Genomic DNA, 16,250 nt, shown 5'->3' on the forward strand with positions numbered 1-16,250 from the left:
GCTATTTTCCTTGTGGAATCTCTTTGCTGGAACCCTTTTTTTTTCTGTTCAGTTAATTAACTTATAAACCCCCTCTTTTACTAAGGCTGACATGTCCATTATATTATATGGACGAACCCTGCTTCCAAAGCCTTCTTTCCCCGTGGGAATCCCATTGGCTAGAGGGGGGGGTCCCCGTGGGAGTCCCGTGGGTTAGGGGGGGATTCCCGCGATCCCCGTTCCTATGCAGACCTCTAAGTCAGAGAGATGCATGGTTTCCATAGTCAGGAGGTGTAGCATAAGCGAGCGCCAGCGACCATAAGTAGGACTCAAGGGACCTACCCAAAGAAAAAGAAGAACCTTCAGGCCCGAGAGAATCGCCCGTTGAAGAAAACTCTTAAAGCTTTTGGGTATAGGATATTAAAGGTCAAAAGCCAAAATGGACTATAACTATTACAATTCCACATACAGCTGACCTTGGAGAAGAAGCAGAACAGAAAGTTCGCACCAGGGGACAGTCCCAAAACGTGAGACAGGGTGGCTTTAGGGCAGTGTTTTTCAACCTTTTTTGGGCAAAGGCACACTTGTTTCATGAAAAAAATCACGAGGCACACCACCATTAGAAAGTGTTAAAAAATTTAACTCTCTGCCTATATTGACTATATATAAAGTAATTCTCTTGAATAGGAATCAAATAAACACAAAGAAAGTATTTTATAATTACTTTATTACGAAATAAAAATTATAAAAATTATAAAATACTTTATTCAATGCGAAACCTGGGCCTGTTTGGCTGAACACAAAGCTGATATTCTGGCTGGAATCGAAGAAAGACACACACGTAGCTCTTCGTCAACAGCTCTCAGTCTCTCTCTGTATTTGGTTTTTATAGCATACAAAAATAGACAAATATACCCTCCATCCTTTTTATTAAACCACAATAGCAGTTTTTAACGCAGGGAGCTGCGCTGAATGTCCAGCGCTGCTCTTGACGCTCATAGGCTCCCTGCGCTAAAAACCACTATTGCGGTTTAGTAAAAGGTGACCATATTGTAAAATATAGACAGCAGATATAAATTCAGAACTGTGCATAGTAAGTGAAGGGAAGTTTTCATCTCTGGGAATTTACCCAGTTAACTATTAAGTTATTTGGGCAAATTCCTTTGAAAACTGTGGTAATACTGCCTCCACTTTGCTAAATTTAAAATAAAATCATTTTTCCTACCTTGTCTGGTGATTTCTGGTTGCACTTTCTTCTTCTGACTGTGCATCCAATCTTTCTTCCCTTCTATCAGCCTGTATGCTTTCTCTCCTCCACACCTCATTCCCTCCCCCAACTTTTTCTTCCTCTCTTCATGCCCCCTTTCTTTTTTTCTGTTTCTCTTCTTTCCTTCTGTCTCCCTGCCTGCCCCCTTTCTTTCTTTCTCCCTGCCGTTCCCCAAGCCACTGCCACTGCCGCTGCCATCGGGGAACAGGACCCACCAATGGATAACAGGCCCCAAAGCCGACGCCGACGCATGCTCTCCCTGACGTCAATTCTGCAATCGGAGAGGAAGTTCCGCCCAGCCAGGCAGCGATTGGCTGGCCCGAACTTCCTCTCCGACTGCAGAATTGACATCGGGGAGAAGAAGACGACTTGTCGGCTCGATAGATTAGATCGCCAAGACAAAGTGAGTCCTGGGTGATCGACTCACTTTGCCTTGGCGAGCTACTGGCGCCCCTGCCTCGGGTCCCCTGTCAGCTCCTGGCCCGGCGGCACACCAGGCAACATAGTGTGCCGCGGAACAGCGGTTGAAAAACACTGCTTTAGGGTAACCACATTTCGGGCAAGAGCCCGCAGAGACAAGTGTTGCTCTAGACGCGCACCAAGATGCGATGTACAACTGACAAAGAAATTTATAGCCCATTTCAAATTAGGAAATGTCAAGCAAAAGGCCATGAAGCAGTTTCAGGAAGCGTTGTATATGATGGATTTGCAGCTTAATCTTCAATTCAGTATTCCAAGCCTGGGCACCTTAGCATAATCTAAAGAAGGAGGAAATTCTAACAGGGAATGGTGAAAATATTTAAGGGGTACCATCAGTTGGGCATCTAACCAATAAACATCGGACAGGTTTTCATATACTATAGCAAGCGGCGCTGAGGAAGGCAGAGAAGTCACAAAGTGCCTGAGTTGGAGGAAAGAAAATACATCCATCTACTCCAACCATAAGCAGTGCACAACTGGGAAAGTGTTAGTAGAGTACCCTCATCAGTAAGGATATGATACAAATAGGAAATGGTTCCCCTCTTATCCGCCAGAAATTAGGCAGCTGTCATACCTGGTAGAAAGGAGCCATTTCCACAAATTGGCAAGAGAGGTTTATGTTTATTGAGAATTTGATATACCGCTCCCGCATTTTACTGACCTAAGGGGTTTACAATGTAATGATTTAAAATAGAAAGGAACTCCATAAACATATTCAGATAGGAAAGGTAAAGATAGAGAAAGATATAAGATATATACATATCCTAACAAGTATTCATTACAAAAACAAAAATTAATTAAAAAATAAATTTAGGCAAATTAGAAATAGAGAAAATTAAACTAAAGTAAAAAAAAATAAAAAGGCCCAATTAAATAAAGGCTCAGTCCTATGCAAGGCAACTGCAGGACACAATGACCAAGACGAAGGCGAGGTAGAAGAGGCATCAGGTTCCCAACGGCCAAAGGCATCATGCCGAGGAGAACTGGAAAATCAGACAGGCCACAGGAGGTCCCCTGATGACAAGCCACACAGCCCTCAGTAAACTGTCATTCCAGATGGCATGATAGAGCACGGGATCACAAAAGCAAAGTCAGGCAAGAAGGAACCACAGTCCTTGGTATACCAGTTAGTCAGCCTATCCTCAACAACACTCCAGAGGTGTAGTCTGAAAGTCTAATTTCAACTGGGCACACATTTGTCACCAGGTAGATCTCAAGGAGGCAAGAAAAAAATAATAGGGGATCCCCAGGACAGTAGCCACAACTCGAGGGGTATGCAAGAGAACTGAAATGATAGGGTTTCCAAAGCTGTAATTCCACCGGAGTCCATGAGAAGTAGGATGTAGAGAGAAACCAATCATGTATATGCCGCATGTGACAGGCCTCTACAAATCTCTGCAAATGCAACAATCCCTGCCCACCCCCATCTATCGGGAAAGCTAACAGGTGCAAAGGAAGGTGGGGGGTAACCGCCCAACCAAAGAAACCCACATAGCGTTTTATCTAATTGATGCTCCACACTCCTAGAAAAGGTCAGGGGCATCATTTGGTAAACATACAGCCATTGAGGAAGTATCATCATATCATAAAGAGCAATGTACCCCATCAAGGAAATGGGAAAATACCGCCAAGTCAGCAAGTATGATTTGGTCTTGTCCAACAAGGGCTGTATATTAAAATTGCGTAGGTGGGTGATATCCTGCGGAATCGTAATCCCCCCAAATATACAACTTTCCCTGGTGCCCAAGTCAATGGGAAAGGACTCAGTTTACAAATATTAAGAATCATAATAAAGATAAATGTGATTAACAAATAAAAGATCAAAAAATTAATAGCAAAAAAATATTTTTAAGGACTTCTGAAACAGGTGAGCGTTTAACTTTTTACAAAATGTTGCTAATTGAGAGAGAATTCTAATCTTAGATGGAAGCTCATTCCAAATCTTTGCAAATAAAGTGAAAGAGCGAAGGAAATTAGCTGTAGTTTTGATATTCTTTAAGGAGGGAAAGCTGAGTTTATATTTATGGGCACTTCTAGAATTCGATGGCAGCGAAGAATTAAAGGAAATAGAGACAAAGGGGAAGAAAATTCCATACATAATTTTAAAAATTATGCTAACACATTTAAAATGCATTCTCCAATAAATTGGTAGCCAGTGGAGTGCCTTTAGCAAAGGACTTATGTGATCATATTTAATAAATGCATCCTATTCAGTACCAACATTCAGCCCTACAGATTCACAACTATTGAGGAAATAAATTCATCTCTTCTCTGGAGCAATCTTTTTCCCCGGTTACCGCCCCTCCTGTATCACCTTATATTGTCAATAATGATACATTTCAAATCTTCAAATGAATTATTTGCAGCAAAATGGTGTGAAACTAAAGGAGCACCCATTTTTCTCTGAATTACACATGAACAATGTTTAATTGAGTCTTATGTTAAAATTTCTAGTTGTTTTGCCAACATATATTTTGTTGCAAGTATATAACAAAATATATACCACAAAAAGATGATTTACATTTCGTGCGAGCCTTCAACTTGTAAACTTCAATCATCATGTGTTAACACGAAATACATGCCCCACTTTTATAATGTCCTGCTGTAGTTACCTCATTGAGGCCTCCTTTTATCAAGCTGCTTAAGGGTTTTTTTTAATCGCATACTGTGGTAAAAGCTCCGATGCTCATAGAATTCCTATGAGCGTCTGGGCTTTTATTGGAGTGGTCTGTGATTTTAAAAAAACAACAACAAAACAACCCTTACGCAGCTTGATTAAAAGAGGGTTTAAATGTTGTGAACACGGTGACAAATTCATCACCGTTCCCGTCCCCGCGGATAACCGCGGGAAACCATCTTCATGTCATTCTTTAAGGAGAGAGGGAAGAATCAGAGTATAATTGGGCACAACCACTGACCCTCAAGCTTTGCTTTGAAGAACGCTGGTGTAGAAGGACTGAGGATGAAACAGACACTACAGAATGACAGTCTCTGGTATCCAGAGCAGATATTGTGATGTCATAATGCCTCATTCCACCAGTGCCTAAGAGCCAATCACATCAGTGATGTCACAATGGCTTCATTATCCTTGGCTCACATAAGAATCAGAGTATGAATGGCCACAACCACTGACCCTCAAGCTTTGCTTTGAAGAATGCTGGTGTAGAAGGACCGAGGTTGAAATAGACACTAGAAAATGACATGGGATTATTTCCTGCGGTTATCCGCGGGGACAGGAACGGTGATTAATTTTGTCACTGTGTCATTCTCTACATAGCAGGACCAATGAATTCTTTGAGATTCTTTTGTCTTGAAAAGGCAATCCTTAATTGATAGTTGGGGAGTGTGTGGCGCAGTGGTTAAAGCTACAGCCTCAGCACCCTGGGGTTGTGGGTTCAAACCCACGCTGCTTCTTGTGACCCTGGGCAAGTCACTTAATCTCCCCATTAGGTAGATTGTGAGCCCACCGGGACAGACAGGGAAAAATGCTTGAGTACCTGAATAAATTCATGTAAAACCATTCTGAGCTCCCCTGGGAGAACGGTATAAAAATTGAATAAATAAAATAGGATGTGATTTTAATGATGGCCCAATATTTTCTTAAGGTTTAGGCCTCCAAACGGATATCTTGGTACACAAGTACTGATAAAATCGCACTGAGTAGAAGAGAGATTTTGGTCCAGTCCATTTATGTCAATTAAGTGTTCTTCAAGACTTTCAGAGGATATCATCTGTGTAAAAGTTCCTCCAATAAAGATTTAGCCTTTATTGGAGGCCACTCAAGCAGCCAAACTAGACAACCAAATCGCCAATCTACTGACGGCATCCCTCAACTACAAGACTTTTAGAAAAGAAATAAAGACCATACTCTCCAAGAAAACTCTGAAAAAATAAATAATACCGCAAGTCTCAAACTCTACCTCTCACTAAAGCCAATTACCCCAAACAAATAACCTTACCCATTTCTCATTCTGTTTGAAAATGACCAATTTTTTTTTTTTTTTCGTAAGCTCTTGTTGTAATGCATCTTGGATAATTCTTTTGTAATCCGCCTTGAACTGCAAGGTAATGGCAGAATAGAAATTCCTAATGTAATGTAATATTTAAAATCTAAATAATTGGTGCAGATCCTCTTAATCTATAAAAATTCAGAATATGATAAAACTCTTTTTCAAGGATCTAGGATGACTGCTGTGATATTGAAGTATCATATTATGATTTGTTTACTTTGTGAATACATAAGTAATGAACCATAAATGTTCTTGTTTCCACTGTTTTTATTTATCATTGTTTGATCTTCAGGTGGCACGTCTCCCTTTTTTGAAAAGATATATTTTAAAATATTGTTCAACATGCTCTATATTTTAATACAATAGTTCACTGATGTACACTAAACTATTTCATTTCTTTTGAATTGTATATTTTAGAATGTGAAAAATGTACAAGGGTTTGAAGACATTTACAAGGAACTGGTATATAGTTGTGACTTATCCTAGTAGTGTACATCTGTGCTGGATTGCTTTAAAAGGGCCATCAGTCTTTTTCTGTAATTACATTAAAATGATGGAACTGAAAGATCTTGGTGAACCTGGAGGATGTACTGAGCCACATCAACAAGAGTAGTAAATCACCTATGCTGGATGGTATACACACCAGAGTACTGAAAGAACTCGAACATGAAATTGCTGATCTGCTGTTAGTGATCTGTAAACTGTCATTAAAATCATCTCTAATGAAGACTGGAAGGTGATAGTGCAATGCCAACTTTTTAAAAAAGCTCCAGAGGTGATCTGGGAAATTTTATAGGCTGGCAAGTCGGATGTCAGTGCTGGGCAAAATAGTAGAAAGAATAAAATTGCAGAATACACAGACAATGTGGTTTAATGGAACTCAGTCAAAATGGATTTTGCCAATTTGCTTCATTTCTTTAAAGATGTGGATTAAAGTGAGCTAATAGATACAGTATATCTAGATTTAAAAAAAAAAAAACTTTTGATAAAGTTCCTCATGAGACTTGTAAGCCATGGCACAGGAGGCGGCGTTCTGTTGTGGATTAGGAACTGGTTAATTGATGGAAAACATTGTCCATTTCTCTCCGTGGAGTGATCCAGGGGTCTATACTGGGACCGGTGCTATTTAACATATTTATAAAATGATTTGGAAATGGGAATGATGGATGAGGTGATTTTAGTTTTTGTGTCATCTGCAAATTTTATTCAGAGTTGTTAAAACACATGCAGATTCTGACCTAGGAAATTGGAAAACTGGACATCCAAGTGGCAGATTAAATTTAATATGGACAAATACAAAGTCACGTCTGTCCCTGGAAAGATGGTTGAGGCGCTGATCAAAGATAGCATAGTCCGGCACTTAGACACACACGACTTAATGAGAGCCAGGAAATGGAATTCAGGAAAGGGAAATCATGTTTGACAAACCTACTTCAATTTTTTGAGATAGTGAGCAAACATATTGATGGTGGAGAACCAGTGGATATTATATACTTGGACTTCCAGAAAGCGTTCGACAAGATTCCACATGTAAGACTTCTCAGGAAACTACAAGGCCATGAAATAGATGGAGATATACTAAGATGGATAGGCAAATGGCTGGAGAACAGAAAGCAGAGAGTGGGCATAAATGGGAAGTTCTCAGACTGGGAGAAAGTGACTAGCGGTGTACCTCAGGGCTCAGTACTTGGGCCCATCTTATTTAATATTTTCATCAATGACCTAGAAGAAGGAACATCCAGTGAGATCATCAAGTTTGCAGACGATACAAAGCTATGCCGGGCAATCAGATCACTGAAGGACAGCGAGGAACTCCAGAGCGACCTGAGTCGACTGGAGAAATGGGCAGAGAAATGGCAGATGAAGTTTAATGGAAAAATGCAAAGTGATGCATTTAGGCAGAAAGAATAAGGAACACAAGTACAGTATGTCAGGTGCAACTCTGGGAAAGACCGAACAGGAAAATGACCTGGGTGTACTGACAGATAGGACCCTGAAACCGTTGGTGCAATGCATGGCGGCGGCGAAGAAAGCAAATAGAATGCTGGGCATGATAAAGAAGGGAATCATGAGTAGATCGGAGAAGGTTATAATGCCACTCTACAGAGCCATGGTCAGACCACACTTGGAATACTGCATCCAGCATTGGTCTCCATACCTAAAGAAGGATATAAAACTGCTGGAGAGAGTACAGAGATGAGTAACGAAGCTAGTGAAAGGTATAGAGAACCTGGATTACAAGGAACGACTTAGGAGACTGGGGTTGTTCTCCCTTGGGAAGAGGAGAGAGACTGCGAGGAGATCTGATCGAGACTTTCAAAATACTGAAAGGAATCGATAAAATAGAGCAGGAAAAACAGTTATTTACAATGTCCAATGTGACACGGACAAGAGGACATAGACTGAAGCTGAGGGGAGGGGAGGGGGGGGGGCAGGTCCAGGACGAATTTCAGGAATTTCTGTTTCACGCAGCGAGTGGTGGACACCTGGAATGCTCTCCCAGAGGAAGTAATTTCAGAATCCACCGTTCTAGGATTTAAGGGTAAACTAGATGCACATCTCCCTTGAGAAGCATATAGTGATATGGGTACTCCTTGCGGGGCCTCTGCGTGTGCAGATCTCCGGACTTGATGGACCTAAGGTCTGATCCAGAGATGGCAATTCTTATGTTCTTATGTACATTGGGGAAAAAATAATCCAAATCATGGTTCCCAGATGTCAGGGTCCACTTTTTAGGAGTCGGCACCCAAGAAAAAGATCTAAGTGTCATGGTGGACAATTCGCTGAAATTTTTTGTCCAGTGTGCAGCAGCAGCCAAATAAAAACAAGCAATGCTAGAAATTATTAGGAAAGGGATTTAAAAAGACATAATACTATAATGCCTCCACATCACTTCATGGTGTCACTTAACTGCTATTATCATATCCTCTGGTAACAAGTTCCAGAGCTTAAATATTTTTTGACTAAAAAACATTTTCCTCCTATTTGTTTTAAAAGGACTACGTAACTTCATTGGATGTCCCCTTAGTCGTCTTACTTTTTGAAAGAATAAATAAATCGATTCGTGTTTACCCATTCTACACCACTCAGAATTTTATAGATCTTTATCATATCCCCCTTCAGCCATCTCTTTTCCAAGCCAAAGAGCCCTAACCTCTTAAGCCTTTCCTCATATGAGAGGAATTCCATCCCCTTAATTATTTTGGTTCCCCTTCTTTGACCCTTTTCTAATTCTGATATACGCTTTTTGAGATATAACAACCAGAATTGCATGCAATACTCAAAGTTAATATATCTGGGCTTCAAAAACTTTTGGACAAGTTTCTGGAGGAAAAGTCCAGTCTGTTGTTGAGATAGAAATTGGTAAAGCCACTGCTGTCCCTAGGATTGATAATGCAGAATCTTGCTACTATTTGGGATTCTACCAGTACTTGTGACCTAGATGGACCACTGTTGGAAACAGGATACTGGGCTTGATTGCCCATTGGTTTACCCCAGTATGGCTGCTATTTTTCTGTCTTCTAGATTTGTGTGCATGATTTGGGGAGGAAAGGCAGTATATCAAATAAAGGTAACCATAACCATTGCTATCGTGGACTCGCCTTTAACTGTCAGTTAACAAGTACATGATTAAAAAATACTTTTCATTATTAGAAACTTACCTGATACAAATGTTTAATATTAAATAGTTAGAGGGTAAGTAGTCTTATTGTTAATCTCCATTTAACCATTTAATAAAAATCTGTACTCTTCTGCTCTGAGGACAGGTGGAAATGAATCAGGACTTAGCCATGTCTAACTGGTGCTTCCTGTTTGTGTGTCGAAGCCTTGTTCTGGGTCCATCTGACATCATACCACCTTCCTGTATGGAGTATCTTGCCAGCAAAAATGAGCTGCAGCCTCTTGCTTCACTTTAGTTAACTTTTTACTTGATTCTATTTCTTTAGAACCTGATGGTTTTGAAGTAGCATTTAGAATTCACTGAACTGACCAGGCTGTATTCATTAATTGTTCCTTATGGATAAGCATTGAATAGACCTAGCAGTAGCAGTTTACATGTGCATAAAATAAATAATTGAAAAGATTATTGCTGACTTATTTTTCCTTTTCTTGTAGCCTGATTACTCAGACCTATCTGCAGGAATAATTCTTTGTAATGACCATCATATGTATGTATTATTTCAACTTTATAGTTTTCTACCTGTTACATATTATTCCTGAAAAGTTTACATAAATAGTTAATCACATGCTGTAAATTTAGTTTTAAAAAAATGGTCTGTTAAAGATATTCCTAATGGAAAATAGTGAATTCTTGAAGGAATATTAGCAGATAATTATTTCCCATTCTAGCAGGTCAGTGTTCTCTCTTTGTCAAGGATGTGGCAGTGCGTTACAGATCCTAAAAGAAAATGCAGGAAGGGAAATTTTGACATTGTCATGTCTGTCCTTACCTGCTAATGAATTGAATTGTTGACAGAACAGTACTTGACTTTGTGTTGTCAGGAGATCTTATCTAAGTCTTTGAAAGTTGTGATAACCTTAACGTGTGTGTAGGAATAACAACATATAGTATGTAAGACCATATTTGAATAGAAGCATAAAACATGACAAAATGAAGATTGGAAAGATTCTGTTTTCCTAATTGCTGTAAAACCTCAGATTCTACTTGATGTCTGGTTTGCCCTCTGCTTCTATGCTGCAAAAGATTCCTTGTATCTGTCCCCTGCTTTCTTGCATTACAAAGCATATTTTTACCACCCACAGTTTCTTAGCTATTACACTGGTCTCTATTCTGTGAAATTCAAAGAGCTAGAAAAAAATCCCCCTATAAACCAGTTTTAAGTACCTTTTTAAGAAAAAAAATACTATAGACTGGTTATTTATGAACATTCAGGGCTGGATTCTCTAATATTGCCAGTAAAATCTGACGGGTTACTGTCACAGCTGTAAATGTAACAATTTAAAAAAGATGAGTCATTCTCGAAGAACCATGCATGCAAATAAGGTTCACGGAGATTCATGGAGGGTCATAAATTTACATGAGATGAGTCACTGGTGATAGCGATCACTACATAAGCGGAATAGTTCTCAGAAAGAGGCATAAATGTTCGCATGTGCTGGAAAAAAGTTACACCGTAGGCATGCATATTGTGTGCGTGACTTATTGGCGCGTCATATGCGGCTGTTGTATCGATCATAGGCGTGCCAGCACTGTTGGATGGAGGGGAAGGGAGGGTGATGCAAGCGACGGCTTTCAGCAAGTGTGCATAAGACACGCCTTTAATACATATGCCCGAGCTGCATGCTTTTGAGATTGTTTTCCCTCCAAACTATTATAAAAAAATACACCATTCACATAAATTTATAGTAGTATAATTGTATTTTATTTCATTTTATCATGAAACAGCCAGAAAAGCATGCAAGTACTGGCACCTCCGGACCAGCCAGTAATTTTTGATTGTTAAAAACCTGGTACTACGCTATAGTGCATGCTAGCCGAAAAACTACCGCCTGCTAAAACCGCTGGTGCACCTTTGTAAAAGGAGCCCATAGTGCCAAAGTAGGAGTGACTTATTCATTTATAGAGCACTTGATTTTTCTACATCCATTCGGGATAAAGCCAAGAAAGCAGTCAACTGTTGAGGTTCAAAGAATCATTTTAATATTTATAACCTCATTGTAATACATTTGCATGGCAAGAATCGGAAACATAGAAACTTGATAGCAGATAAAGACCAAATGGCCCATCTAGTCTGCCCATCCCCAGTAACCATTATTTCTTTCTCTCTCCGAGAGATCCTACGTGCCTATCCCAGGTCCTTTTGAATTCAGACACAGTCTCTGTCTCTACCACCTCTTCTGGGAGACTGTTCCATGCATCTACCACCCTTTCTGTAAGAAAGTATTTCCTTAGATTACTCTGGAGCCTAATCATCTCTTAACTTCATCCTATGCCCTCTCATTGCAGAGTTTCCTTTCAAATGAAAGAGACATGACTCATACGCATTTACATTATGCAGGTATTTAAAGGTCTCTCTAGAATAATAATAATAACAACAAGATATAAATCAAAACAAAACAGAAAAAATGTTATTAGCCAAGTGGTGGGAATACCCACTGAAAAGCCATTTCACTCAAGTGGAGAAAAAGCCTCAACTCAATTTCATATACAGACAACAACCCAAAGAGTTTTTTTTAGCCGTTCTTATTATGTATCATAGGCAAAAAAACTCCACGATTACTCAAAAATGCAATTTTTCAAAACGGGAACAAATCCCACCACTGTGCACAGGAAAAAGGAAAAAGAACCAGAGACAAAGTTTCACTTATCTTCACAGATGTCATCAATCAGAACAGAACCCGCTATCAGACGCGTTGATCTTCCTGCTGTAGAATGCTCAGCACTGAAATGAAGATAAGGAACAGATCTTCATGTCCAACAAGGCTCTTGTTTCACTAACAAGTTGCTGCTTCAGAGAAACTCATTGGGTTGCCGTCTGTATATGAAATTGAGTTGAGGCTTTTTCTCCACTTGAGTGAAATGGTTTTTCAGTGGGCATTCCCACCACTTGGCTAATAACATTTTTTTCTGTTTTGTTTTAGAGGTCTCTATCATATCTCCCCTCTCCCGCCTTTCCTCCAAAGTATACAGATTGAGATCTTTAAGTCTGTCCCCATATGCCTTATGATGAAGACCACATACCATTTTAGTAGCCTTCCTCTGGACCAACTCCATCCTTTTTATATCTTTTTGAAGGTGCAGCCTCCAGAATTGTACACAATATTCTAGATGATGTCTCACCAGAGTCTTATACAGGGGCATCAATACCTCATTTTTCCTACTGGCCGTACCTCTCCCTATGCAACCTAGCATCATTCTAGCTTTCGCCGTCACCTTTTCAACCTGTTTGGCCACCTTAAGATCATCACATACAATCGCATCCAAGTCCTGTGCACATAAGTTCTTCCCTAAATTGTACCGTTCCCTTTGGTTTTTGTAGCCCAAATGCATGACCTTGCATTTCTTAGCATTAAATTTTAGCTGCCAAATTTCAGACCATTCTTCAAGCTTCACCAGGTCTTTCTTCATGTTATTCACACAATCTGGCGTGTCTACTCTATTGCAGATTTTGATATTATCCGCAAAGAGGCAAATCTTAACCAACAACCCTTCAGCCATAACCCTTCAGCCATATTGTTTATAAAAATGTTAAAAAGAACAGAACCTTGAAGCACACCACTGGCAACATCCCTTTCCTCAGAGCGATCACCATTGATCACTACCCTCTGTCTCCTTCCACTCAACCAGTTCTTGACCCAGTCCAGCTCAGAAAAGACAACGGTGATCCGTTCTGATAATCGTGCTGTAAAATACTGCCATGCTAAACTGGCTGGAGTTGGTTTAGCGATCATCGTTAAAGGCACGGTAAGTTTTGAAAATCTGGCCCTCGGTCCTTTACACAGCTCAGGAATTTTGCAGAATAAAAATGTCTAATAGGAATTAAAGATAAGCAATTAACTCATCTTTTGAGATCATTTAAATTTCAAAGAGAAATTAATGTAGAACTAATAAAAAGGCCCACCAGAAGTGCCAAGCTAAGAGGGCAGAGCTGAGGCAGTTATCCACACTGCATCTCAATACAAGTTATCTCTGCCCCAGCCACTTGCAACTATTTATTTGGATTTACTAACCATCTTTATGAAGAGATTCATTCAAGGCAGTGTATAGCAAGTACAACTCTACATAAAACTTCCTATTTTGTTAACAGCATAGCAGTAGTAAAAAGACCTAATATAAACATACAATGAGTAAGGTTAACTCAAATCAGCAAATTGAAACTTAATAATAGGACTACTATGAGACAGTTTCAAAGATAAATACTTATAACAGTACTGAAATTTTAAATAAGAGAGCAAGAGTACAATGTCAGCCTAGTACTTACAAAGCCCCCCTCCTCAATTCCATGGTCCAGAGATCCTAAGGCCTGATTGGCCCAGGTGCCAATCACATCTTAGGGTTAGTGGGGATGGGCGGACCCGCTATGCCTAAGGCCTGATTGGTCCAGGCTTCTAGAGCCTGGGCCAATCAGGCCTTAGACTTAGCGGGGATGGGCCAGGAAGGGGCGGGCCCGTCTCATTTCGACGAGACGGGCCTGTGAGCTGGACGGCAACAAGACCTGTCCAGCCGGCCAACATTTAAAGCAGGGGTGTCCAACCTATGGCCCGAGGGCCGCATGCGGCCTCGTGAAGTATTTTGTGCGGCCCCGGTCGAGGGCGATGCAGTGTTTTCCTCTGCTGCCCCTGGGTGTTTACCATCTTGCCAGCTCCCTCCTGTGTCTTGCTGCAACGTTTGAAAGTTTGTGCGGCACCAGAAACATTTTTTTAGGCCAATGTGGACCAGTGAAGCCAAAAGGTTGTACACCCCTGATTTAAAGGTTAGTTGGTGGGGGGAGGTTAGTTGGGGGGAGGTTAGGGGAGTCATCGGGGGGAGGTCGTTAGCATGGGGGGTCCAGAGGGGGTCCGGATTTCTGGCAGGAGGAGTTGGGCACCCTCCTGCCGGCGATTGGGAGTTTTGGGGGGGTTCCCACAGGAGGGGTTCGGCACCCTACTGCCGGCGATCTACAGTTTTGGGGGTGGGGGTGGCTTTCTTGCAGGAGGGGTTGGGCACCCTCCTGCCGGCGATTGGGAGTTGGGGGGGTTCCATCAGGAGGGGTTCGGCACCCTTCTGCCGGTGATCTACAGTTTCTGGGGGCAGGGGCGGCTTTCCGGCAGGAGGGGTTCAGCACCCTCCTGCCGACGATCGGACAGGCGGTCGCTATACTTATCCCTTGCCGTGATAAGTGCAGCGGCCGCCTCTACTCTAACCGGCGTCTGTAACATGGACGCCGGTTACAGAATCGGGATTAGTGTAGGCCCGATTCTGTATAGGACATCTCCCGGGCATCCTATACAGAATCTGGGCCTTATTGGCCAAAGGCATCCTGGAACAAAAACGTTTTTAATTTTGAATTGTTTTAATTCGGATTCACTGCACAAATGATTGGGCAGTGAATTCCTGAGAGTAGGGGCAGTGACAGCAAAATTATTGGAACACAACGTGTTGATTAATTTTAATGAAGGTATGATGAGGAGATTTTGTGACATTGAACGATGTGATTTTGAAGAATTACAGTGGAACCTTGGTTTACGAGCATAGTTCGTTCCAGAAGTATGCTCGTAAACCAAATTGCTCGTATATCAAAGCAAGTTTCCCCATAGGAAGTAAGGGAAACTGCTTTGATTGGTTCCACCTCCTCCCCCCACACGAGGCTACCAGCGCTGCTCCATTCTCCCCACCCCTCCTTGAGGAATCTGACGCTGTTACAAACCCCTCCCCGCGATCCAGCTTCCCCCCCCCCCACGCTCGCGTTGCCCCCCCTCCACCGCGATCCTACTTTCCCCCCTCCCGAGCAGTCAGACTCCTTTACAGGCTCCAGTACAGTATGATCCAGTACAGGCTAGAAATTGGATCATCAAAGGTGAAAATAACTACAACGACTGCACTTAACTTCAAAAACGGGAATTATGATGCCATGAGGAAAATGGTGGGAAAGAAACTCAACGACAGCGCAAGGAAGATGGAGTCCGTAGAAAATGCCTGGACCATACTCAGGGCACAGTGCACGAAGCACAGAACCTGTGCATCCCCAAGTACAGGAAAGGGTACAAAAAAAATAGAACAAAAAACCCAGTGTGGATAACAAATGCAGTGAAAAAGGCAATAAGTGACAAGAAAGCATCATTCAAAAAATGGAAAAAGGACAAAACAGAGGAGAACCAAAAGGAACACAAAAAACACCAAAAGGAGTGTCATCGAGTGGTTAGGAAAGCAAAAAAAGAATATGAAGAGAGACTGGCAGGGGAAGCAACAAACTTCAAATTATTCTTCAGGTACGTTAAGGGGAAGCAACCAGCAAGGGAGGAAGTGGGACCCTTGGATGATAGGGACAGAAAGGGAGTGGTAAAAGAGGAAAAGGAGATAGCTGACAGGCTAAATAAGTTCTTCACGCCAGTTTTCACGAGGGAGGACACAACCAACATTCCGGAGCCTGAGGAGAGCAGGAGAGCAGGATAAAAATCTGGTCCAGCTAGAGGTGAGCAAGGTGGATGTCCTCAGGCAGATAGACAGGCTAAAGAGCGACAAATCGCCAGGTCCGGATGGCATTCACCCAAGGGTACTCAAGGAACTAAGGAACGAAATAGCTGAGCCACTTCGACAAATATGCAACCTATCCCTAAAAACTGGAGAGATTCCGGAAGACTGGAAAATAGCAAATGTCACGCCCATCTTCAAGAAAGGCTCAAGGGGAGACCCAGGAAACTACAGGCCGGTGAGCTTGATCTCGGTCCCGGGAAAGATGATGGAAGCACTGATTAAAGACAGCATCTGGGAACACATCGACAACTATGGGCAGCTAAAGTCGAGCCAGCATGGCTTCTGCAAGGGCAGGTCATGCCTCACGAACTTATTATAC

The 16,250-nt window shown here is 41.6% G+C and overlaps 1 protein-coding gene across 3 annotated transcripts in view; it reads left to right on the forward strand.

The window, feature by feature from the left end:
- The window catches only part of CDK17 (cyclin dependent kinase 17), a 220,656-nt gene that overhangs the window by 8,806 nt on the left and 195,600 nt on the right, over positions 1-16,250 (forward strand). The window contains exon 2 of one of the 3 annotated variants that reach the window (XM_033951157.1): positions 9,853-9,905. The exons of the other annotated variants lie outside the window; for them this stretch is intronic. The gene's annotated coding sequence lies outside the window, so the exon portion shown is untranslated. The remainder of the gene's footprint in view (positions 1-9,852; positions 9,906-16,250) is intronic. 3 annotated transcript variants of the gene reach the window in all.

This window comes from Geotrypetes seraphini, chromosome 7 (assembly GCF_902459505.1).
Source record: "Geotrypetes seraphini chromosome 7, aGeoSer1.1, whole genome shotgun sequence".
Lineage (NCBI taxonomy): Eukaryota > Metazoa > Chordata > Amphibia > Gymnophiona > Dermophiidae > Geotrypetes > Geotrypetes seraphini.